A 26956-nucleotide genomic window follows, 5' to 3' on the forward strand; every position below is an offset into this window, starting at 1 on the left:
CCATTCTCCTGCCTTCGCCACATAACCCCTGACACCCGTACTAATCAAGAATCTGTCAATTTAAGCAAATTTATTTTTCTGTGTGAAATATCATCCTGATTTGTCTTTGTTTGCCGTTGGTGAAAAAAGCCGTTGTTCCCCCATGTGTTAAATCTTGTTAATGCTTTAGTTCTGCAGTCTGTCCACAGCACGGAGATTTAAACAGAAGATCAATAGTCTCCATTTACATTATTGCAAATGCTAATCCAGTAATTGCCAGTCCCGAAGGACAACCTAACTGCCTCATTATTCAAGGAATAATTAAATGATTCATTTAAATCCAGCCAATGTTAAACAGCCTCAATCTTTCAACATCCGAATAAAAAAACGAATCCAGCAAATGTTAATTGCTCTCAACACTAGAAGAGGAAGCATAATTGCTTTGCTTTCTTAATTCTAATGTACACAGGACGAATCACATTAATTCTTTACCTCAAAATATTCCTTTGGTTATACTTCAAAACAATCAGCTTAGAAATCTGTAGGAAGGAACTGTAGATGTTGGTTTATACTGAAGGTATACACAAAATGCCGGAGTAACTCAGTGGGACAGGCAGCATCTCTAGAGAGAATGAATGGTCGAGACCCTTCTTCAGAAATATGCAGATTGAAAAGGAGCAGGGAGTTATGAAAGAATCAATATAAAGCAAATATGATGATAAAACACAAGTAAGTCATGCTGTTATTCTCTAACTTCAAGTAACCCTTACATCCCCTCTCTCCGTCCCTCCCCCACCCTCGTTGTTGTACTAATTTTACTGTCGTCCTGTTGAGTTCCTCTGTTTACTCGTTCTCACCTATCCCTCACCCACACAATGGCCTACAGTGTGCCCCACATTTCCTCAATTATCGGTGCTTTTATGCATATCTTCCATTCATTACTCCTAAGTACTGTCCAAAGACACTAGAGGAACAAGATGGACCACTCCGTTGAAATCGCCTATAGTGAAGTGTAGTACGCAAAGGAGCGTAACGTCCACCATTTTAGTAGGTAAAACCCACCATTCGCTACGCCTCTCTTAGTGTAATCAGTGTTTTGGGGGAACAGAATGTGTGATGATACCATTAAAATGCAGAATATATCTCATCTACCAATTCACAGATTTTTGTTATTTTTCTTTTTAAATGTTTCTTTTAAAATCTTTTTAAAGTTTCTGCCTACTAAAATGGCGCCATGACATCCTACGGTTTTTAGGGTCAAGTGGTGTATCTTGCTCCTCTAGTATCTTTGGTACTGTCTATATCTCTCGTTCCCTTTCTTAGTCTGAAGAAGGGTCTCGACCTGAAACGTCGGCTATTCCTTTTCTCCAGAGATGCTGCCTGAGTTACTCCAGCTTTTTGTGCCTTTCTTCAGTCAAAATCAGAGCATGGCAATGGCAAGACTGTTTTTTTTTTTTACTGGAATTCCCAGAGCTCGTGCTTCCTTTCCTTCCCAACTTCTCGGATTGATATGTGTAGGAAGGAACTGCAGATGCTGGTTTAAACCGAAGATAGACATAAAATCCTGGAATAACTCAGCAGGGCAGGCAGCATCTCTGAAGGGAAAGAATGGATGACGTTTTGGGTCGAGACCAAACCTGAGCCAAGTTTAACGGTGTAGGAACACGATACAGTTCTCCCAGTCTGATAGCTGGGGACCCTGCGGCAATTTGTGTCACCTTTTTGCTGACCACTTGAAGCCATCAGAGCTGCAGAGGAGACAGGGCAGAGGATGGTCCCAGCAGCTTTGAGCAATAATGTCCACACTGGGATCCCATTGGGAAAGACAGGTCTTGTCTTTAACACCAGCTTCAGACCTGAGGATGTGGCCCATTCCACCTACTCACTGTGCACATTTTAACGCCGTATAAATCCCTCGTTAATTTAGCAACTGGAGCCTTTGTGGCTTGGTGAATCTTAAGTCTGTCTGAACGCATTTTAATTCAAAGGCCACTTATTTCCAAAACATTGTTCAGTAAATCTGGAGATAAGATAGCACGAGGTCGAAACTCACCTTTAAGTCCAAGGCATCAAAAGTCTCCTGAGCCGAGTACACAGAGTAAAATCCAGTGAAAAGACTCTTCCATGAATTTAAATGAACAGAGAGTATATTGACAACAGGAGCAACAAATTAGGTCAAATCAAGGGAGTGAAAAATCTGGAAGTCCACAATGAATTAATTAACTGTGAATAATGAGCGTACCCACCATTTTTTTTGATGTTTCGTTTAGTTTACCAAGATGCAGTGCACCAAGGTGCAGTGAAAAGCGTTTTTGTTGCGTGCTATCCAGTCAGTAGAAAGACTATGCATGATTACAATCAAGCTGTCCACAGTGTACAAAGACATGATAAAGGGAATAATGATTAGTGCAAGATAAAATCCAGTAAAGTTCAATTATAAATAGTCCAAGGGTCTCCATTGAGGTAGATGGTAGGTCAGGACTGCTCTCTGAGAGGATGGTTCAGTTGCTTGATCACAACTGAGAAGAAACAGTTCCTGAATCTGGAGGTATATATTTTTAAATTTCTTTATCTCTTGCCTGATGGGAGAGGGGAGAAGAGGGAGTGCCCGCGGTATAACTCATCTTTGATTATGCTGGTGGCCTAGCCGAGGCAGCGTGAAGTGTAGATGGAATCAATGGAAGGGAAGTTAGTGTGTGTGATGGTCTGGGCTGCGTTCACAATACTCTGCAACTTCTTGCAGTCTTGGGATGGAGCTGTTCCCAAACCATGCTGTGATGCATCCCAATAAATGCTTTCTACGGTACATCTGTAGAAATTGTTGAGTGTTTAGTTTAGTTTAGTTTAGTTTAGTTTAGAGATACAGCCAGTGCGAAGATAGAGCCTTTGCCCACCAAGTCCACGCCGACCAATGATCCCCGCATACTAACACTATCCTACCCACACGAGGGACAATTTACAATTAATACCAAACCAATTAACCTAGAAACTTGTATGTCCTTGGAGTGTGGGAGGGAACCAGAGATCCCAGAGAAAACCCACGCAGATCATGGGGAGAACGTACAAACTGCATAAAGACAAGCATCCGAAGTCAGGATCGAACCTGGGTACCTGGCGCTGTAAGGCAGCGACTATACTGCTGTGCCACCGTGCCGCCCCGGGCACTTGTCAAACCAATTACCAGCACACTATGTGTTTAGTTATTCAAGCAGTTTCCTTTGAAAATTATTCACGTTGTTGCAGACTACGCTCACGGGATTGGGATTGGGTCATTATCCTGGGAATTTAAATATATGAAGCTGTATTCAGAACTGTGCCCCAGAGGAAATTATATCTTCACTCACACTGCCTAGTGAACAGAATGTCACTGCCAATTGTCGGAGCGTACTGGGAGTGGTATGTGGGAGCAGTGCTTGTTTTGATCATTTTCAATATCTGTGCAACATGTCAAAGCAATTTTTAAAAAAACTATACAGATACAAGAACAGTACACACCGACAGAGGTTATGCTAGGGCTTTGTAATACACTGATTAGGCCACCTGGAACAATATGTGTAGGAAGGAACTGCAGATAGACATCGGAGTAACTCAGCGGGGCAGGCAGCATCTCTGGAGAGAAAGAATGAGTGACATATCGGGTCGAGACCCTTCAGATCTGCAACAATAGTCCTGGTCATCACCACGGGATAGATCACCACGGGATACCATGGGTAGAGTCATCGTAATGAGACTGAGTCATGTTGACAGTTCACTTTAGCTTAGAGATCCAGCAAGGAAACAGCCCACAAAGTGCACGCTGACCATCGATCACCCGTTCACACTTTTTTATGTTATCCCACTTTTGCAGCACTCACTACACACTAGGAGTAATTTACAGAGGCCAATTAACCTTCAAACCAGCACATTGTGGGGATTTGGGAGAAAACCAGAGGAAATCCGTGCAGTCACGAACTCCACATAGAGAGCTCTGAGTTCACGGTCGAACTTGCATCTCTGGTACAGTGAGGCGGCAGGTCTACCAGCTGTGCCATTGTGGTTGGCTGTCCTTTGTCCTCTAAAATGGAGGAGCACCCTGTGAAGGTCAATCAGAGAAGGGCAGTGAGTGTTTTAGTTTAGTTTTAGCCTTGGAAATACAGCATGGAAACAGGCCCTTTAGCCCACCAAGTTCTCGCCAGTCATCAGTCCATAAACCCATTCACACTCCTTCTCTATCATCCCGCTTTCACATTCACTCCCTACACACTAGAACAATCTACAGTGGCCAATTAACCTACAAACCCATATGTCTTTGGGATGTGGGAGAAAACCAGAGCACCCAGAGAAAACCCACAATGCCTCAGGGAAAACGTACAAACTCCACACAGTCAGCACCTGAGGTCAGGATTGAACCAGGGATCTCTGGCGTTGTGAGGCAGCAGCTCTAACTGTTGCTCCTCTGTGCTGGTTTCAGTAGCAATGCCTAGTTCCCAGAAAATCACAGGGAAATCAATTCTCCTGCACTGCTTTAAAACAGACTTAGGGGATCTTTTGCATCAGGAGACCATGCTGCAACATCTTTTCTGAAAGATGTCTCTTCCAACAGTGTAGTCCCACCGCACCAGTGCTCTTTGTAGGATTCAGCTGAGATTTCCGTGGTCAAATCTATGCAGTAACTTCTGAATCCATTAGTTTCTGACTCAGAGGTGATGTTTCTTTCATTACATTCAACGTCAGCTGGATCAAGCCACAGAAAACTATAGGAACCCTTTTAATTGTCAATCACAACAATTAAAGATGGAAGATGACAGATGGTTTCTGAATCAGGAATGTTCTCCCAGCGCACACAATGAGGGCCAAAGGTCATTATCTTGCTCTGAATATTAAATAGCAAGATACCAATGCCTACAAAACTGGGTTTCATACTCCAAAACTATTGTTGCATTTATTTTGTTGCGAATCTATCATCTTGTGGAGAATCTCCCACTCCGTCTTCTCCACTCTCCCATCAGGCAAGAGGTACAGAAGTGTGAAAACGCACACCTCCATATTCAGGTACAGTTTCTTCCCAACTGTTATCAGGCAACTGAATTGTCCTCTCACCAATTACAGAGAGGTCCTGACCTCCCATCTACTTCGAAGATAGATACAATATGCTGGAGTAACTCAGCGGGACAGACAGCATCTCTGGAGAGAATTTCGGGTTGAGACCCTTCTTCAGACTGAGAGTCAGGGGAGAGGGACAGGAGATATGGAAGGGTACAAATAACATGTAAGGTGTGAAAAGAACAGATCAAAGCAGATGCTGATCAAGAAAATGTATAATGGTTCATTGGTGGATGAAGGAAAGGTGATAACGAGGCATATAAACAGTAAAAATTAAAAAGCAGGACAGTGCAAATAGGAGAACTAGGATGGGGAGGGATGGAGAGAGAGGGAAAGCAAGGGTTACTTGAAGTTGGAGAATCAATATTCATACAGCTGGATTGTAAACTGCCCAAGCGAAATATGAGGTGCTGTTCCTCTAATTTGCATTTGGCAGTGGAGGAGGCCTAGGACAGAAAGGTCAGTATGGGAATACATACCTTCCATCTACTTCTTTGGAGACCTTCAAACTATCTTTAATCAGACTTAGGTTAAGTCTGAAGAAGAGTCCCAACCCGAAACGTCACCCATCCTTTTTCTCCAAAGATGCTGCATGACCCGCTGTTACTTCAGCACTTTGTGCTTATTTTCTTTTAATCGGACTTTACTGGACTTTACCTTGCACTAAATGTTATATTCCCTTTATCCTGTATCTGTACACTATGGATGGCTTGATTGTAATCAATGCATAGTCATTTCGCTGACTGGATAGCAAGCAACAAAAAAGCTTTTCACTGTACCTCAGTGATAATAATAAACTAAACTAAAACTAAACTTCTATTGGATAATTTGGCCTCCAAAGTCCAAGAAATTGCTCAACATCTTTCCTGGGATTTCTTTCTTTTTTGATTTGACGATCTTGATTTCTCGAGTAACATCTCTGAAAACAGACACAAAGTGCTGGAGTAACTCAGCGGGTCAGGCAGCATCTATTATGAAAAGGAATAGTGATGTTCCGGGTCGAGACCCTTTTTCAGACCGAGAGTCAGGGGAGAGAGAAATTAGAGGTATGAAAATGTACAGAACAAATCAGAGCTGGCACCGATGACTCAAGAACGGTGACTCTAGTTTCCCTCTCCCTTAACTCTCAGTCTGAAGAAGGGTCCGGACCTAAAACGTCACCTATTCCTTTTCTCCAGAGATGCTGCCTGACCCTCTGAGTTACTCCAGCATTTTGTGTCTATTTCAGTGTAAACCAGCATCTACAGTTCCTTCCTACACATCTCTGAAAGCAGGTGGCTCAGAGCGACGAAGGCAAAAAGGATGTGTGACGAGGCCCACTTGCACAATAGTCCTCAACCACTTTCACATAGCTGCAATCAATTGTATTTTACAAGCAAACTAAGCCAATTTGAGGGAAACAGAGAAGGTGATTGAAATTGAAGGTTGTAGCAGTGGGATTAGAAGGGAAGCAATTTCATGATAGTTTGGCTGGTGATCGCTTGCGATTTTCCCTTGGTTAGAGTAATTGAAGTGAGACGGAAGTGGATGCCAGTTCAAAGTTTGATGATGTAAATGGTAATGGAGCAAAGCATCAAAGTAGTGAAAGTAATGAGAGGTTGTTAAGAGGAGTAGATCATGGGAAGAGGACACAGGGCAGAAATTCACTCTCTGCTGTACCGTGACAGTAATATACTCACGTTGAACTCTACTGTGAGTCATAGAGTCACATAGTGTGGAAACAGGCCCTTTGGTCTAATTTGCCCACGCCGACCATCACGTCCCAACTCTATCCTATCCATGTACGTCCAAATGCTTTTTAAACGTTGTGAGAGTTACTACTGAAATTCGAGTCCTTTGATGTCAATGGTGAATACCACCAACCCCCCCCCCGGAAATCAAGACCCATGACTTTCAACCCCAAGAAGGCTAAGCGCAAATAGTGAAGGGACTAGGAAATATGTCATCATTCTTTCATTGTTGCTGGGTCTGAATTGAGGAACACTCACACCCAAGGGCATTGTGAGAGTACCTTCACCACCAGAAGAACTGCAACTACCCAACAGCAATAAAATGCCCACCTTGCCAGTGACATTCCCATCCAGTATTCAGAAGACACCAAGACACTGCAGATGCTGGAACCTTGAGCAAAAAAATGTGCTGGAAGAACTTAATGGGTCAGGCAGCATTTGTGGAAGGACATGGACAGATGATGTTTAAGGTCGGGCCCCTGTTCAACTGAAGAAGGATCTTGACCTTCCACAGATGCTGCCTGACCTCTCTGTTGCTCCAGCAGTCTGTTTTTTGATCTATTGTCCAGAATTTTATTTTTTTTCTGCGTGGGATAAAATTCTTACATCAATGCAAGGTGCCATTAAATGCTTAAGTACATCAGTGGGTTTTTTCCAGAAAGGTTAAATATCCACCCTCTTCAGCACTTTGAGATTTTTGTGAAGTGATTTCCTTATTGGAGTATTTTATGTGATTTTGTCGTCTTTATACATCAAACTGAATCACCATTAGGCTGTGAGGGAAGCAGAATACCAACGACGCCAATTAAGTCACCTTCTAATTTTGAAACATTGTTCCATCACCACGACACCCCTCAGAAATCACAGCATTCAGCCAGAAGTGGAACAATTATTAACACTAATTAGGATATTTTCAAAGCTTCTTATTTCTCATAACTCCATTGTAGTCAGAATGACATTAAAATGAATGAGCATAGTTAATCTGACAGCGAAAAAGGAATACATTAGCACAAGAATTTCATTTTGAATCCTGATTTTTGCTTTATTTCGGATACCATTATACTCAGCAGCTACTGCCTGAGGTCACTGTCTTGAGTAAAGGATTAAGGATCTGCATTTCCTAGTCTGCATTCAACATTGTGTAGATGCAAGCAGGCTGTTTTAAAGACCCATGGACAGAATAAGTGGGATGGGGGAAAAAGTGGATCTAGTATCAGAAGAGGAAAGTCATCCAATTCGCATACAGAGTAAATTAACCAAAGTATTTGCTTAAATCAAACGGCAAAGTGCTGGAGGATAGACACCAAGTGCTGGAGGATAGACACCAAGTGCTGGAGTAACTCAGTGAGTCAGGCAGCATCCCTGGAGAAAAGGAATAGGTGACTTTTCAGGTCTGAACCCTTCGTCAGGCTGAGAGTCAGAGGAGAGGGGAACTAGAAGTATGAAAAGGTACAGAGAACAAAAGAATAAAAGGTGTGAAAAAAAACAAATCAATGCCAGCAAAGATGATCAAGGAAAGATGGAGCCCACAGTAGTCCATTTTTTTTAGATTTAGAGATACAACGCAGAAACAGGCCCTTCAGCCCACTGGGTCCGCGCCGCCCAGCGATCCCCGCACACTAACACTATCCTACACCCCACTAGGGACAATTTTTACATTTGCCCAGCCAGTTAACCTCCATACCTGTACGTCTTTGGAGTGTGGGAGGAAACTGAAGATCTCGGAGAAAACCCACGCAGGTCACGGGGAGAACGTACAAACTCCGTACGGACGGGCGCCCGTAGTCAGGATCGAACCCGAGTCTCCGGCGCTGCATTCGCTGTAAGGCAGCAACTCTACCGCTGCGCCACCGTGCCGCCCATTGTTGGCTGTGGAAGAGGTCTTAACGAAGGGGTACAAACAGTGAAACTAAGCAGGACGGCAGTGAAACCAGAAGGATGACCAGGGTGGGGGAGGGACAGAGAGAGAGTTCCTCCAGCATTTTGTGCCTATCTTCAGTCTAAACCAGCATCTGCAGTTCCTTCCTGCACAAAGTGCTGGAGGAAACCAGAGACAATAAAATCATATGAGGGTGAATGCGCAGATTATTTTACCCAGGGTAGGGATATTAATACTAGAGGATGCCACAAAATGCTGAAGTTAAATGCTTCAGCCTGAAGAAGGGTCTCGACCCAAAACGTCACCCATTCCTCCTCTCCAGAGATGCTGCCTGTCCCGCTGAGTTACTCCAGCATTTTGTGTCGGCCTTCGATTTAAACCGGCATCTGCAGTTCTTTCCTGCACATTTAATGCTAGAGGACATAGGTTTAAGTTGGAAGGGGAAAGATTTAATAGGGACTTAAGTGACATTCTCTCAGAGGGTGGTGGGTGTATGGAATCAGCTGTCAGAGAAGATAGTTGACCTATACAACAGCTTCAGCAATGACCCATCATCATGAGTACGGCAAGCCCCATATGAAGCCAATATTACTGCTCAGGTTCATTATTCCTCGAACAGGCTACAGCGACAAGTCCCTAAGTTAAGCCTAGCGCACGTTTTAAAGAGAGTATAAAGAAGTGCAACCCTCTTTCCAAAAGATATTTTGAATACCATCCCGATTGAAATCCCCTGGACAGAGATTGATTGATTTTTGCTGGATGATTGTAATAAACGGCACAGGTGGACATACCTGTATAAAGGTGAAGTACGGATTAGCTACGATCTCATTAAAGAGCAGGACGGGGTCAAGGGAATGAACGATCTACTCCTGCTGTCTTCCCTAAGGAGCGGCACAGTGGCACAGCTAGTAGAGTCGTTGCCTCACAGCACCAGGGACCCAGGTTCGATCCTGACCTCGGGTGCTGTCTGTGTGGAATTTGCATGTTCTCCCTGTGACTGCGTGGGTTTCTTCCCATGTCCCTAAGGCTGTTTTATGTCAATTAACCTCTGTAAAATTGATCCTAATATGCAGGACGTTGATGAGAAAGCAGTATAATATAGAACGTGTGAATGGGTGGTCGATGGTCGGCGTGGACTCAGTGGATCGAAGGGCCTGTTTCCATGCCACATCTCAAAACTAACCGAAACTAAACTATATTCTCATCAATCACTAATTAGAACTTTACAAATTGAGACAGGTCCCTTTTGGTTATCAAATGGCTTCAGACCTCTGGTTCAATGTGCTCAATGCTGCATTGTAACTAATCTTGATATGTTCTTGTATTCCAAAAGTCATAGCCGCAGAATAAAAGGACGTTCCTTGAGGAAGATGAGGAGGAATTCCTTTCGTCAGAGGGTGGTGAATCTGTGGAATTGATTGCCACAGGTGGCTGTGGAGGCAACGTCAATGGATGTTGTTAAGGCGGAGATAGATTCTTGATTAATAAGGTGTCAGGGGTGATGGGGAGAAGGCAGGAGAATGGGGTTAAATTGGAAAGATAGATCAGCCATGATTGAATGGCAGAGTAGACTTGATGGGCCGAATGGCCTATTTCTGCTCTGATCACTTATGTGAACTTATGCAAGCTTTGCCATCAAGTCAGGGTGATGATTCTCGGAGAGGATTATTGAACAAAGAGTCATGATAGGTCAGGTTATTCTAAGCTTTTCTAGGGCACTGGTATAATAGCAGGTTGAATACAATGGGGACATTATCATCGAAACAACACTGTTGAGAGATGTTTTAGAGACACAACCAGGTAACCTCAGTGTAAGAAAATAACTGCAGATGCTGGTACAAATCGATGTATTTATACATCGTTTATACAACAAAGGTAACCTTAGTGAGAGAACATCCCTGAGTCCTTGGAATACTCAAAGGACTGGAATTATTTCCTGATCTATACTGCCACCATGCACTGGGACAGCTGAAGCAGAAGAAAAGCCCATTAAAATGTTTATCCAGCGCTGTATTACACTTGTTGAATAGACATCAAATATCGTAATTGCATCATTAACTCCTCCAGAAAGAAACTGGTTAGATAAGGTCTGAGGATGAACAGGAAAACAAATTAATCGATGTGTGCCCTGAGGTGATCAAATACTCATTAAGGCCCATTACTGTAGATTATCTGGTTGGGTTTGCATGATTTCTTACACAAACCTTACGAAAATTGGACTTGTTGGGAAGGTTCTTTTTAAATCAAGCGAATGGTGGTAAAGGAGGGTGGCGGGGAGAAAAGGAAGTGGCAGGAAAGAACAAAATGAGAATGGCCCTAAAGTTGCCAACTACTATCAATGCATTTGCCGAGGTTAAAGTCTGCAGGAGAGAGGGAGGAAGCTGATTCCATAGGTCACTTTACAACACAAGCCTCACAGTACAGCTTTCGAGAACACAGGAAACATTATTTGAATGCCACACGCCTAAACTTTGTCTGCATCTTCCTGCGTGCCTTATCCTACTGAAGAGTTGAAGAAGGCGTTGAACACTGAGCAATCTTCAGCAAACTTCCCCACTTCTGACCTGGTGATGGAAGGAAGGTCAGTGATCTGCCGAAGAAAGACACAAAATGCTGGAGTAACTCAGCGGGACAAGCAGCATCTCTGGAGAGAAGGAATGGGTGGTGTTTCGGGTCGAGACCCTTCTTCAGACTGATGTCAGGGGAGTGGGAGGTACATAGATACGATCTCCATTCCCTTTGTCCTTATCTGCACACTTCCTTATCTAAGTACCTCCCACTCCCCTGACATAACTCTGAAGAAGGGTCTCGACCCAAAAAGTCATCTATTCCTTATCTCCAGAGATGCTGTCTGTCCCGCTGAGTTACTCCAGCATTTTGTGTCTATCTTCAATCCTAACCTCCCGTGTTCTCCATGTGCAGTTTGAACATTCTCTTCCTGTGACCCTTGGATTTCCCACCGGGTGCTCTAGTTTCCTTCCTCATCTCAGAGATCTACAGAATGGTAGTTTAATTGGCCTCTGTAAATCACCTCTTGTGTGTTGATGAGTGGTAGAACCTATGGGCATTGACAGGACTGTGGGAAGACTAAAACAGGATTAATGCAGATGAGTGCTTGTTAGACAGCCCTATTTCCATGATTATTTGACTCAATGGTGACGGTGGAAGAATAGGTATTGGCCAAGTCACCAGTAATATCTTTATGATCATTTATGATGGGGAAGATTACGTTAATATCTGAGAAGCGTTTGATGGCTCTGGGTCTGTACTCACTGGAGTTTAAAAGGATTGGGGGGGGGGGATCTAATTGAACATTAAATAATGAGAGATATATTGGATGTCAAGAGGACACTTTCAGTCATAGGAGTCTAGGACCAGGGGCCATAGGTTCAGAATAAAAGAACATATCTTTAGAATGGAGATGGTGAGGAATTTCTTTAGTCAGAGGTTGGTGAATCTGTGGAATTTATTGCCATAGAAGCTTGTGAAGGCCATCAAAGGATCTTTTTGAGGTGAAGATTGAACAGATTCTTGATTAGAAAGGGTGTCAGGGGTTATGCGTTGAAGGCAGGAGAATAGGGTTGAGAGAGAAAGATGGATCAGCCATGATTGAATGGTGGAATATGCTTGATGGGGCAAATTGCCTAATTCTGCTCATGAACTTATGAAGATTGATAGGTTTATTGTAGGAAAAAAAACTGCAGATGCTGGTTTAAATCGAAAGTAGACACAAAATGCTGGATTAACTCAGCAGGTCAGGCAGCATCTCTGGAGAGAAGGAATGGGTGACGTTTCGGGTCGAGACCCTTCTTCCTTTTATGTGGAGTTGAGGACGTGGATCTGACGTTGGATAAAGTACAGTTGGGGCCCGTTGCAGGTGTGGGTGAGTGAGGCCCGGAGCTGTGGGAGAGTCAGAGCGAAGGCCTGCTGATGCCGGTGCATCGCAGCCAGGGTACAACGCAGGGCACGGAAGAAGAATTGTTGGGAAAAGTGGCAGATCGACTGTTCGAACTGAGGTCTGGAACCGGAGCTGGAAACCACGAGGTAAAAGATGGAGGCACAGGCAAGTCCTGAGAAAACGCAAGTGGCTGTGGTAGCGAGTCTGGGTTAAAAGGGTCTTGACCCAAAACGTCACCCATTCCTTCTCTCCAGAGATGCTGCCGCCCACTTAGTTACTCCAGCATTTTGTGTCTACCTTTGATAGGTTGATTAGTAAGAGTGTCAAAGATTACAGGGAGAAGGTGGGAGAATGGCGTTGAGAGGGAAAAATAGATCAGCCATGGTCGAATGGTAGAGCAGAATCGATGGGCCGAATGACCTAATTTTGTTCTGATGTCTAAGGTTTAAAATCTCTTCAGCAACACATCCTCTCTGACAGCATACACTACCAGAGCATTAGCATGGGCTTTATGTTCACGTTCTGGCATAATAGCGACACTGCAACCAATTAGTCCTTGACTGACACTAGAACTCCAGTATGTTTATAGTCATCCAGGTGCCTTTATGTCACAACCACCATCATGTGTTGAGGTAACATGAGCCGCATTTCCTCGACACCCTTCATCTCCCTCCGAGACGCAGGGAGGCGTGTCCTGTACGGGCTCCTCCTCCACACCCTGCACTTCCTCGCCCTGGTCCACCGTCCGGACACTAAGTGGCGGTTGGTGTTGCCTTGCAGTCGCGAGGGGGCCCCGCGGTGGGGGTCCCTCTACGCAGGGATTCTGCCCCTCTCCATCGGGGACCTGGGGTGGAAGGTATTGCACCGAGGAGTCCCCTGCAACCTGTTCCTCACGCGGTTCACGGACTCGCCAGCCACCTGCCACTTTTGCGGGTTGGAAGAGTCTGTGTACCACGTGTACATGCAGTGTGTGAGGTTGCAGCCCCTGTTCCAATATCTAAAGGGGCTGCTCCTTGCTTTTTGGCTGCACTTTTCACCCACCATCCTCATCTTTGGACACCCTGTGCGTAGGGGAGAGGGTAGGGCCGAAGATGTCCTTGTTGGGTTGCTCCTGGGCCTGGCCAAACTGGCCATCCGCGACTCGCGGCGCCAGGCGGAAGAGGGCTCTGCCTGAGCCAGCTGCCTGCCCCTTTTCCGGGGTTACATCCGCGCCCGGGTGGTGTTGGAGAGGGACTACGCGCTGTCCACGGGCACCCTGGAGGATCGGGGACCGCTGGGCACCGCGGGGAATTGGATGTATCCTGGACGGGGATTGTAATATAATTGTATAATAGTTTCAATTGGTATATTTGTTTGTATAGTATTCTGGTGGTGGGTTCTGTTTCGGTTTTATAGTATTGTATATATTATTTTAATATTTGAATAAATATTTTTGATTAAAAAAATTTTTTTTTTTAAATCATGTGTTGAGGGACATTGGGGAAAACATCCATCCTTGGTTGAATGTGTTAAACCTCCAAAATACCAGAAGCATCTGACTGCACCATGTTTCAGAAATTCATTGGAACCAAATAGTGCAAACTGAGTACAATGCACATCAGTACTCAATGCCCTTGAAAGGTTGAGAGATCAAATTCCTCTCTCCAGAGACTTGAACATAAAATCAACGCTGATGCTCTAGTGTATGCTGTCAGGGAGGCTGCCTTGCTGAAGTGATTTTAAATCTGCTCTGTCATAGGGTCATAGAGTCATAGAGTGTGGAAACAGGCCCTTCGGCCCAACGTGCCCACATTGACCAACATGTCCCAGCTATCATACCTGCCTGCATTTGGCCCATATCTCTCTAAACCTGTCCTATCCATGTGCCTGTCCAAATGTTTCTTAAATGTTGCAGGTAATGGTAATGGTAATGTTCATATTACCTGCCTCAACTACTTCCTCCAGCAGCTTGTTCCATACACCCACAACCCTTTGTGTGCAAAAGTTACCCCTCATGTTCCTATTAAATCCCCCTCACCTAAAACCTATGTCCTCTGGTTCCCGTTTCCCCTAATTTGGGGAAGAGACTCTGTGCGTCTACATAATCTATTCCTCTCATGATTTTGTACACCTCCATAAGATCACTCCTCATCCTCCTGTGATCCAAGGAATAGAGTCCTAGCCTGCTCAACCTCTCCCTATTGCTCAGACCCTCAAATCTTGGCAACATCCTCGTGATTCTTCTCTGCACTCTTTCTAGCTTGACAACAATTACTTCCTATAACACGATGCCCAGAACTGAACACAGTAAATGCGGCTTCTCCAACGTCTTACATAATTGCAACAAGACCTCCCAACTTCTATGTTCAATGCTCTGACTGATGAAGTGAATCAGTCAGCTAGGTGAATATAAGATCTTAAGGCATGGGAGCGGACTTGGGCCATTCGACCCATTGAGTTGGCTCCGCCACTCAATCATGGCGACCTATTTTTCCCTTTCAACCCCATTCTCCTGCCTTCTCCCTTTAACCTGGTAACCGATAACTTGGAACTTGGTGAAAAGAGTTCCTGCATTTCACCATCACAGGCAAGGAACTTCTGATTAGTTTGTCTAACACTGGTGCCAAGCTTCCTACCATTTCACATCATTTAACAAGAAGGAAAACTGCAGCACGCCCATCATGCAAAAACCTAATTTGTCCTTGGGAATTAACTTTCTGATTAAATTGTGTCTAACAAGTTAATATATGATATTTCCAGACTGTAATCTCCAGTGGAATTTAATAAGGCTGTTTCCAATCAAGGCAGTCTTCTCATTCTCGTTCTAAGATGTTAGTTCATAGGTCATTTGATATTTTCCCAATGAAGGCCAAATTATAATTATAAAAATGTGTAAGTGGCCACTCCATTTCACACAAAGAATTTGATTTTCTTCGTATTTTATCTTGTAGCTATGATGGCTGGAATTATATTTTGAATAATATTGAAAAGAGCTGTGACACTGCTCAGCTTTTGCACCGTGCTTATTTATAAGAGACTCTCCTTATTCATCAGATAGATTGTTGCCATTGGCTTGGAGAGGCTGAGTCATTGTACTTCGAGCCAAGGGATCCAAAAGCCTGGAATAAAGATCGTGGGGTGCAAGTTTAAACTCCTCATCGCAGCTGAAGAGAATTTACATTCAGCTAATTCAGCATTCAAGCTGCAAGATGACCCATCACATAAGCTGCAGTTTTTTGATGAACCATCACTACCTTCTCAAGGTTAATTGGGAATGGACAATAAATGCTGTCAATTGCAAGAGAGAAAATTGCACAGAATCCCAGCCTTTGACTCAAATTACATCTGTGTGTAACCAACCATTTTGTATATTCATTCAGGGCATGTTTCGAGTAAGGTCAGAAGTTATTGCCCACCCCTATTGACCCAACCTCTGCCCCAACAAGGGCCATTTATCAAGGTCCATGCCAGAGGTACATTAAGAACCAACCAGATTAAAATCTGACATTACACCCAAATCTGGCATTGCATTCCTGAAATATATTCATTAAGCACAAATGTTTTTAGTTTAGAGATAGAGCGTGGAAACAGCGCCCTACCAGTTCCACTGTTTGCATCCCTGTACCCCTTCATTATTACCTCTTCCCCAGCCAACAATGGACCACTATGGGCTCCACCCTTCCTTGGTCATCTGTGGCCAGCCCTGATTTGTTCTGGCCTTTTCCTACATCCAAACCCCCCACCCCGCAATCTACCTTCAGTCCGAAGAAGGGTTCCGACCCAAAACATCACCTGTTCCTTTACTCCAGAGATGCTGCCTGACCCGGTAAGTTGCTCCAGCACTTTACAAGATGATATGATGTGATACGATAGAACATTATTTATCCCAGGAGGGAAATTAGTCTGCCAACAGTCATAAACCACAAGATACATGAAATTAAAGTGAGGAGTGAGGGGATGTGCATAGATTGGGTAGGGAGGGAGGAGGGGAGTCAATCTACCCCGCAACGGAAGGGGGAGAGTTTGTACAGTTTGATAGCCACAGGGAAAAAGGATCTCCTGTGGCGTTCTATACTGCATCTTGGTGGATCCAGTCTGATGCTGAAGGTACTCCTCAGGTTGACCAGTGTGTCATGGAGGGAGTGATCCTCATTGTCCAAGATGCTCCGCAGTTTGAGGAGCATCCTCCATTCCAAGACCACCTCCCATGAATCTTTTGTGTCTATCTTCGGTATAAACCAGCATCTACAATTCCTTCCTACACTTAAAGTTGGATTGCTGCTTTGTATTTCATCATAACTGCTCAAGGAGGCCATTAAGCCCATTGAACCTAGGCTTACTGCAAGCAGATAAATCCCGTTTGTTCCATAGTCTCGCTTTTTCTCCCTAGTTCCGCAACTAATTCTCCATTGGAACAGTCCAATTCCCTTTCAAAAGTATCAATTAATTCCGCTTCCACCACTCCCACAGGTGATGAATTCCAGATCACAGATATACCCTGGTACAAAGTGTTTCTCCTAACAGTATATATATATATATATATATATATATATAAACCAGGCAAAAATATACCCACCCATACTCACTCTCGTTCTCACCCACCTATATATATATATTGAATAGGTGGGAATGCATATACACCGATCAGCCAAAACATTATGACCTGATGAGCCAAAACATTATGACCACCTGCCTAATATGTTGTTGGTCCTCTGAGCAGCCCATACGCAGCAGAGTGTGATGCACTGTGTATTGTAACACATTCCTCCTGTGACCACCATTAAAATTTTCTGTGACTTTTGCCACAGTAGACCTTCTGTCAGTTCAGACCAGACGGGGTAGCCTTCGTTGCCCTCGCGCATCGATGAGCCTTGGGCACCCAACACCCTGTCGCCATTTTGTGGTTTGTCCCTCCTTGGACCACTGTCGGTAGATACTCACCACTGCTGACCGGGAGCACCCCACAAGCCTTGCCGTTTCAGAGATGCTCTGACCCAGTCGTCTGGCCATAACAATTTGGCCCTTGTCAAAGTTGCTCAGGTCTTTACACCTGCCCATTTCACTTGCATCCAACACATCAACTTCAAGAACTGACTGTTCACTTGCTGCTTAATATATCCCACCCCTTGACAGGTGCCATTGCAACAAGCTAATCAATGTTATTCACTTCACCTGTCAGTGGTCATCATGTTTTGGCTGTTCGGTGTGTATGCACACTGAACTTTTTATTTCTCGTTTATTATGTTGTTTACAGTGTACCATGTTTGCATATTCGGCTGTGCTGCTGCGAGTAAGAATGTCATTGTTCATTCTGGGACACATGACAAGAAAGCACTCTTGACTCTTGACCTCCCTTGTAGCCTCTCCCTAAAAAAAATTAAATCTGCATCTCCTGTTATTTGAAGTGCCTGAAGTGCCGGGAGTTGTTTGTAGGTTAGTTACCTGACATTGAACCGTTCAATGTTCATACCATTAGGTTCTAAACTACCCAAACGGGGTATACCTAAGGTGCTGTTTCACCAGTTTGCATAGGGCCTCACTCTGACAATCGAGGAGTCCCAGGACTGAAAAGTCAATATGGGAATGGAAAGGAGAGTTAAAATGGCTAGCAACTGGGAGATCCAGCAGGCCTTGGTGGACTGAGTGCAAGTGTTCAGTGAAATAGCCACCCAGAACACCTTGTGGTCAGTACCCTGCAATAGGATCTCTACAGCCAACTTGAGAGAACATTGGGAAGCAGAAAGAATATTGGGAAGATTGGAGACTGTTTTGGAAATCCATGAGAAGACTTGTCTGCATTTCCATCCATCAAAGTTTAATGTTGCATATCTCCATAACATCGACAGCAGGTTATAAATTATGCAGCGTGTTTTGCTACACAGAATAAAAATTCACACAGAAAACTGAACTTTCTGCCCTCGCTTCTCAATCGCAGAAACTTTGCACATCAGAAAATTTCATTCTTCCTGCTTATTGTTCTTCGAAGCCAGAAGATCATGGGTTTTGATGTTTAAACACTGGACATTGGTTTCTCCAGTAGATAATAATATGATTTGACAATTTGGAAGATAGAGGTAACAAAATTTGAAGTGTTTACAATCAGTGCTTTTACTATTTCATAATTCCAACTGTGATTCAGACATTTAAGTATAGGTTTGGAGGTCATGTTGCAGCTATATAAGATGTTGGTGAGGCCACATTTAGAGTATTGTGTTCAGTTTTGGTCACCATGTTATAGGAAAGATGTTGTCAAACTGGAAAGGGTGCGGAGAAACTTTACAAGGATGTTGCCAGGACTCGAGTCTGAGCTATAGGGAAAGGTTGTGTCTTCGGCGCTGTAAGGAAGCAACTATACCACAGAGTCACTGTGCTCCCCAACCCCAGCAAAGCTGTACAATTTAATGGCTGGGTGATACCTCATCTTCCTGATCTCAGCTGCCTATGGTAGCCTTTCTACTGTCAATTTTGCAGCATGGACCAAGAGCATCAGGAGCAGTGGACCGCTTGGACACTTGGACCTCTCCCCAACTTATTTTAATATGGCGTGTCAGAGGAGAAAGAACTATACGACCATCCCTTCTTGCCCGTGAGAAGATCATGGTGAACCTCCATTTTGAGCTGCTGCCATACATCTGATGAAGGCGTACCATAGTATAATGTAAAGCTTTGTTTTGCATGTTATCCAATCAAGTCAGATAATACTAGATATAAATACAATCAACACAAACTCAAGTACAATAAGTAGAGTGAAGGGAAAGAGGCAGACTGCAGAATATGGTTCTCAGCATTGCACCGCAACAGTTCCAGAAATGTAATGGCTGTAATGGGTTTGAAGAGCATTTGGACTGTTCCTTAGCTTATGGAGTGGTCATTCCGAAGGCTGACAACAGGGGCCAAGCTGTCTGATGATGTGCATGCTTCTGTATTTTCTGCCTAGCTGGTGTAGAGAGAAAAAGGAAGGACCAGGGCGAGACATTATAATCTTTGGTTATGCTGGCTTTCTTCCTGAGGCAGTATGAAGTGTAGATGGAGTTCATGGTGGAGAGTCTGGTCAAAGTGATAGATGGGGCTACATCTACAACTCTCTGCAATTTCTAGTGATTTTGGGCACAGTTGTTTCCAGACCAAACTGTGATAAAGTTGACAATATGCTTCCAGGTGTTCCCAGAATGACTACAGTGTGATGTATATGTAATGTAAATGCCAGTGCCCCCTTGAGGCCAAGAGCAGAAGCTGGCCAATGGGCTTGTGCCTTGTGACTGAGGTCAGGTGACCTTCTAGCGCCAATGGGCTTGTGCCTTGTGACTGAGGTCAGAGGAAACTTCTAGAAGGTCCTCTGACCTCAGTCACAAGGCACAAGCCCATTGGCCCTAGAAGGTCACCTGACCTCAGTCACAAGGCACAAGCCCATTGGCCAGCTTCTGCTCTTGGCCTCAAGGGGGCACTGGCATTTACATTACATATACATCACATCTCCCCCTTTACTTTTATTACATCACATACAGGTTGGGAACTCCTGGATTTTGATCCAGCATCATTGAAGGGAATGATTTGTTTTGGCAGAGGCATTTTGCTATCCATCTGTACTCAAAAGTGACTATTTCAAAGAAATTATACTATTCTCCCTCTGATCTGATTTCAAAAGAGCACAAAAACGCATAAATAAGATAGTTAGCATTCACGGCCATCAATCTGGCATTAAGTTGGTCCATTGTTCTTCAGCTGCAGCTTCTAAAGGTCACACAATCACACTAAGCAGTTTGCCTTGGGCTGAATGGGTTGTGTCTAAAATGTTGTCCAATAATCTGATTCCTCAGCGTGCAAAAGAATGTTTAAACCACAGACCAACAACTGGAAGAAATAAGAGATTCTTCGAGTCATTTCGTTTATTGAGGGATTTTTTTTTGCTCTGGTTTGAAATCCAGTCAGTATTCTTAAAGCAGACATTTTCCATAATGATCAGCCTAAAAGATTTAATCCATTCCTTCTCTCCAGAGATGCTGCCTGACCTGCTGAGTTACCACAGCATTTTGTGATATCTTCGATTTGTATCAGCATCTGCAGTTATTTTCCTACACAGCCTAAAAGATTTGTTCGTTAAGGGATCTGTTCTTCTGTAAGAGGTAATTAACTGGAAACCATTTTGTGTTAACTGGAAACCATTTTGTGTTAACTGGAAACCATTTTGTGCTAACTGTGGCATACATTTTAAAGCTGAAAATGCTCTTTAAGCTGAATATGTTCCCATGGGAAGTCTGTCTTCACAGTACCAGACACCTGCAAGATAAGAAGTTGTTCTCAGTGTTTAGAAGTTGTTCACTTATGGTTTATCAATGACTGGATGTTCCAATGCTCCGAGCCAAATCCAATGGTGTTTCCTTATCACACAATGGTGGCCTCGTTGGCATGCTACTCCCCTGTACTCCCCTGTACTCCTGTCTGACTCCCTAACACATTTAAAGCAACTCTATTATGGGAACTCTACGATGTATCTGCTGAGACTGCTTTATGCTATGTAACCATGGAAATTACTGCATGTGCTTTGTGCTGCTTTTAACTGTATAAATACCGACTGTAATCTGTGTATTCTTTGAGAGGACTGAAGCAGGTGCTTGAGCGAACCAGGGTACACTCAGGCCTCTGTGTCTTCTCCCACCTTGGTGTAAAAGTAAAAAGTTTTAACTGAGTCTTGTGTTCTTTGAATTATTTCATAGATAAGTCTAGCTGACTTTAACATTTGGCGTAGTCGGCAGGATCTCGTTGGGATGGACGGCAAGGGCGAATAAGTGGCAGCAGTGAAACGGAGACTTCGGAGGGGGATTTTGCCCAATCCCGGCCCCTTGAGTTGGGTCCCCGACATCCGACTCACTGGAACATTGTGGTCCCTCGCCCGAGGTCGATCTGGTTCCCAACCGAGATCAAAGAACGAACACAAGCAAGAGAATTGAGGTAAGAGCCTTTATCGCATGAGCCTGTGGTCTGGATACATTTAAGATTAATATTATAACGTGGTATAGTGATCGATTGTCAGGCCAGGAGTGGGACAGGCTATGGATAAGAGCGACAGTGGGTCGCCGGTAGGGCACATGTATCCGGAAAAAAGTAAAGATAAGAGGGGTAATACAGGCGGCCGTGAGTCTTCAACTCAAAGCAATGCAAAAACCAAATCCGGTGCGCGCTCAGATGAAAACAAGGGAGGTTTGTATTCAGTACTGGGGGAGGACCCGTTGTCTGGAATGGCTGAATTATTTGCATCCTCGGACTTAGAGTCAGAGGGTGATCAGGGACAAAGACCGCAACCCATTGCCCCACGACAAGCCCAAGATTTGCCACCACCATATTCGTCAGCCACAGGTTCTGCCGCCGCTACGGCTTCTCCTGCCTCAGCACCCCTTTCACCCACACCTCCACAATCGCACCAGACACACATCGCCATAACCCCGCAACAGACCATTGGTGATAGAATGAAAAATCGCACTGACAGAAAACAGACGATGCAACTCGGTACAACTAGTACGGAATACCCACCGATGAATACCTGGGCTGAAATAATAGCTGCCGAAGCACACGGCGATAGACGAAAGGCTCTAATGTTGAGAGCCTTGCGCCAGACCTTGCAGCTCCCTCTAGACATAGCCCGAGTATTAGAATGTAGACCTCTTCAGAAGGAAACCGGTATCCAGTTCTGGGAACGATTCACAGCCCCCTACCGGAACTATGCAGGCGATGACGCCTTTAACAATGGTCAGATTTCCATGCAGTTTAATGCTATGTTAATGCAGTGCCTACCCCCTATCACTCCCCAAATGATTAAAGTTGACTTAGAGTGGGCAGGGAAAAGGATAGACGGCATGCGACAGGCAGTGTGTGCTCACTGGCCCAGTGCCAAGAGTGAGACTAGCGCACCACATCTCGTGGTAGTCAAACATGAATATGCTGCCCGCCCGTTTGGTAATGAGCATGCAGAGGGAGGGAGTGAATGGATCCTGCCCCCTCCTTTGGACCCCTCTATCATTTATTATCAACAACAGAATCGGCCCCCTCCACGGGATTTGAATCGCCCAGCCTATAGGGGACCTCCCAGTGACTGATGGGATTGGCATTTTAACTATAATAGTGACCAAGGTCCCTGTAGCCCTGACGTAAGCCGAAGCACCTGCTTTAATTGTGGGGGACGCGGGCACTGGAGACGTGACTGCCCCACTGCTCCAAGAGCCCTGGATCAATGTCCTGCACCCCGGGAAACCTCTTTTAGCACCAGGCACCCCTTTCACAACCAGGATTGACCCTTCCCCGGCGATTCTCCAAAGACAATGTTCCCCGTTGTTGCCAGGGAAAGGGGGGAACCAATGATGAACATATTAGTGGAGGGAGTTGAGATACCCTTTTTAATTGATACTGGTGCGACCCCATCCACCCTCGACCGACAACTGGTTGAGCACCACAGCTTTCCCCTTTCCGGCACCAACACACACCTCTCTGGACTTGAAGGAAAGACCCGAAGCTACCCCCTAACTGAGCCTCTTCAGGTTCAGGCGATGAATCGATGCTGCACTATCCCATTCTCAGTCACCACCGATATCAGCTGCTGCCTAGAAGGCCGTGACCTCCTACAAGGCTTGTCTGTTACCATCACATGCACAAATGAGGGCATAGTGATAGGGGAGGGTCCTACATCACACGTTATGGTCCAGCACACAGGGATGCTACCACAGTGGTGGGCCATTGACCTGACCCCACGCGCACTGTTTGATAACTTGCCCACCCCTCATGTGACCCTTTGCTATGACCCTACCGGTGTAAACACTGAGAACGAAGAATACTATACTAATCATCTAGGACAACAGACCCCTGTCACTATCTACAGTCACGTAGAGGGACCCTGTGGAATGGCTCTCCTGGCCGATATTTTACCTTCCTTAAAGCGACAGTCCACTTATTAACCCACATGTGACCATTGCTGTAAATGAGGGACATTCTGCTAAAGAACTGGGAAGCTTAGCCTACACTTTACTGAACAAGGCAGATCAGATGTGTCTCGATGAAGAACAAGCTTTCCCCGAAAGTTCTATTATGTTCGGGTCAAAAAAGAGTACCTCGACAGGGGTGGTTGCCCATCATCGAGGGTCAGGTCCCCCGGAGGTTGAACAGCATTTGTGGTCCACCAACCCTCAAGAAGTGGGCAGCACCAATTGTGGTCCTATCCTTATCGACATTAAGCCAGGGGTGCCACTTCCAGCTATCCAACAATACCCCCTTAAACCACAGGCTACAGAAGGGGTTTGACAGTTAATTAAAGCTCTACTCGCACAAGGGATACTGGTCCCTTGCGATTCTCCCTGCAATACTCCCATCTTCCCGGTTCCCAAACCTGCACGTACTGAGTGGCGATTGGTACAGGACCTTCGGGCCATCAATGAGATTGTTGTGCCACGACATGCCGTAGTTCCTAATCCGGCCACCATCCTCAGCCTGATACCTGCAAATGCCTCTGTATTTACAATTGTGGACTTACAACATGCCTTCTTTGCAATTCCATTGCACCCGGACTCTCAATACTTATTTGCGTTTACCTATGAGGGTCAACAGTATACGTGGACTCGGCTTCCACAAGGTTTTGTCCATTCACCTACTATCTTCTCGCAGGTGTTGAATTCACAGCTACAAGACATTCAGCTGACGATCTCCATGCCTTAGATGAGCGCCTGTTAGCGTACATGCAATTATTAACAGATTGCTTGTCAGTTTTGCATTCGCAGGTACGTGGAGCCCGGCGGCCCGTGGACGAGACGACCAAAGAAGGATGATTACAGGCCGGTGACTACGTCTTGATACGGAATTGGGACCGAAAGAAGTTGGAGGGGTCCACATCTAGTGCTACTCACCACTCCAACAGCCGTTAAGGAAGAAGGACACCCTCGGTGGATACATCACTCTGATTGCAAGAAGACAACTGCATCGAGCCACGAATAAAGAACTTTCCTGATATGACTATGTGGTGGACAGTGTTTATAGCGGCTCACTTGTACGCACGACGTTTCACCCCCACCAACCAGTCATGCTGGATTTGTGCGGCAATACCACGCAATGGGAAAGGAGGGATTCCCTTAGTTCCTATTCCACTGAATATCACTGAAAGATATGCCTTACAGTGCTTTTCTTCTTCCATTAATAAAACAAATTGCCAGAATAACAGGGATGGGTCCCCGAAGTACAATAATTTTAAGGGATGGTACGTCCCACCGTTTAAGTCGGGTTGGAAAATAAATGTCAAAAAGGGGGCTGGACTTCCACGATTAAAGGTAACGGAAGTTTCCCAGGAGCCAATTAACACCACCTGTCATTGCTATAACAAGGGCAACGGGGTTTTTCTGGGAAGTAGTTCATGCACAAAGATGGACACAAGCATCACCTCCGGCCCACCCCGACCAGTTAATGGCACCTACTTCATATGTGGATCATGGGCTTACCCGTGGTTACCGGGGATGCCACCGGACGATGAAAGTGTGGTAAGACGGTTGACTGGCCCCCATTACTGGAAGGGGTGCTGCTATCTTGCTTATGTTGTTCCTGCTATACGACATTTTAATCTAATAACAGATCATCCCACCTTTAGAAACCTTGCACCCAGATCTCGGTTAACAAAGCGTTTTATCTCCCCAAGTGAAGGTATCGGGATGACCATGCTACCCTGGTATGGAGTAAGTCGGAGCATATTGGAGGCTAACCACCTTTCTGGCCTATTGGAGGAATTGGCTAATACTACAGTTACTGCCATTTCAGAGACTGAAGCCCAAACCAGGTCACTTACAGCCGAAATGGTCTCTATGAGAATGGTGGTGCTACAGAATCATATGGCCTTAGATTTTATTCTGGCTGAGAAAGACGGCACCTGTGCTATCGTTGGACAGGAATGTTGCACTTATATTCCTGATGAATCCTCCAATATCACCAACTTGGCTACCCATATAAAAGACGTAATAGCCAACATCCAGGGTGTAGGGAGCAGACTTGCTGAGGACCGAGCCCAAGGTATGTCGGGGTGGTTTAATGGATGGGGATCTATCTGGGGTCTTGTATGGCACTATGGAAGTATTATTTTGATAATTATAATCATCGCTTTGCTGCTATATTGCTGTGCTTTATGTATCCGCAATTGTATTGCTTCTTGTTTCATTATTTGATATATGCTTTAAACCAGGAGTGTGATTATGGAATAATCAAAGGGGGGAATGTAAGAGGTGATTATCTGGAAACCATTTTGTGTTAACTGGAAACCATTTTGTGCTAACTGTGGCATACATTTTTAAGCTGAAAATGCTCTTTAAGCTGAATATGTGCCCGTGGGAAGCCTGTCTTCACAGTACCAGACACCTGCAAGATAAGAAGTTGTTCGCAGTGTTTAGAAGTTGTTCACTTATGGTTTATCAAGGACTGGATGTTCCAATGCTCCGAGCCAAATCCAATGGTGTTTCCTTATCACACAATGGTGGCTTCGTTGGCATGCTACTCCCCTGTACTCCCCTGTACTCCCCTGTACTCCTGTCTGACTCCCTAACACATTTAAAGCAACTCTATTATGGGAACTCTACTATGTATCTGCTGAGACTGCTTTATGCTATGTAACCATGGAAATTACTGCATGTGCTTTGTGCTGTTTTTAACTGTATAAATACCGACTGTAATCTGTTTATTCTTTGAGAGGACTGAAGCAGGTGCTTGAGTGAACGAGGGTACACTCAGGTCTCTGTGTCTTCTCCCACCTTGGTGTAAAAGTAAAACGTTTTAACTGAGTCCTGTGTTCTTTGAATTATTTCATATAATTCTAGCTGACTTTAACACTTCCTTCTCCAGAGAGACAATGACTGAAAAACAAACTGTGAAGGCAGAAATTACACATCAGGACTGGAGAAAGAGAAAGGATGGGGTGTCATTGAGAGTACAAATTCTAGAATCCACAGAATATCAATATGAATGGTGCCCATGCCATTTTACAAGCATCTCTCCACAGCTTTTCATTTGAAACTACTGCTGATAAGTGGAAGAGAGTCAAGAGTCAAGAGTCTTTAATTCTCATACGTACCGAAAACAGAACAATGAAATTCTTACTTGCAGCAGAATAACAGGTCTGAAAAACAGTACTCACAGAAAACACAATAGACAAAAGAAAGTTCAATAAATGAACAAATATCAATATTAGTGCATAACAAAAACTAGAAGTCCCGAGTGCAACCAAGACTGTTTGTAGTTCGTAGTAATTTCTATTTCTATTCTGTTTGTAGTTTTAGCACAATCCGCAGGCATTGCCACTTTCATTTCACTGCACATCTTATATGTGTATGTGACAAATAAAGTAGACTTGACTAGTTGTTTGGTTAGTGTGGTGGAAATCCATCCTGTTTTCTAGTT

At 44.5% G+C, this 26956-nt stretch overlaps 1 long non-coding RNA gene across 1 annotated transcript in view; it reads left to right on the forward strand.

The window, feature by feature from the left end:
* LOC144600930 (uncharacterized) overlaps positions 1 to 26275 on the forward strand; it is a 123789-nt gene extending 97514 nt beyond the window's left edge. The window contains exons 2-3 of the long non-coding RNA XR_013548201.1: positions 21262 to 21496; positions 24293 to 26275. This is a non-coding gene — a long non-coding RNA (uncharacterized LOC144600930). The remainder of the gene's footprint in view (positions 1 to 21261; positions 21497 to 24292) is intronic.
* Positions 26276 to 26956: the final 681 nt, after the last annotated feature.

The sequence above is a fragment of the Rhinoraja longicauda genome, chromosome 16 (assembly GCF_053455715.1).
Source record: "Rhinoraja longicauda isolate Sanriku21f chromosome 16, sRhiLon1.1, whole genome shotgun sequence".
Taxonomy (NCBI): Eukaryota; Metazoa; Chordata; class Chondrichthyes; order Rajiformes; family Arhynchobatidae; genus Rhinoraja; species Rhinoraja longicauda.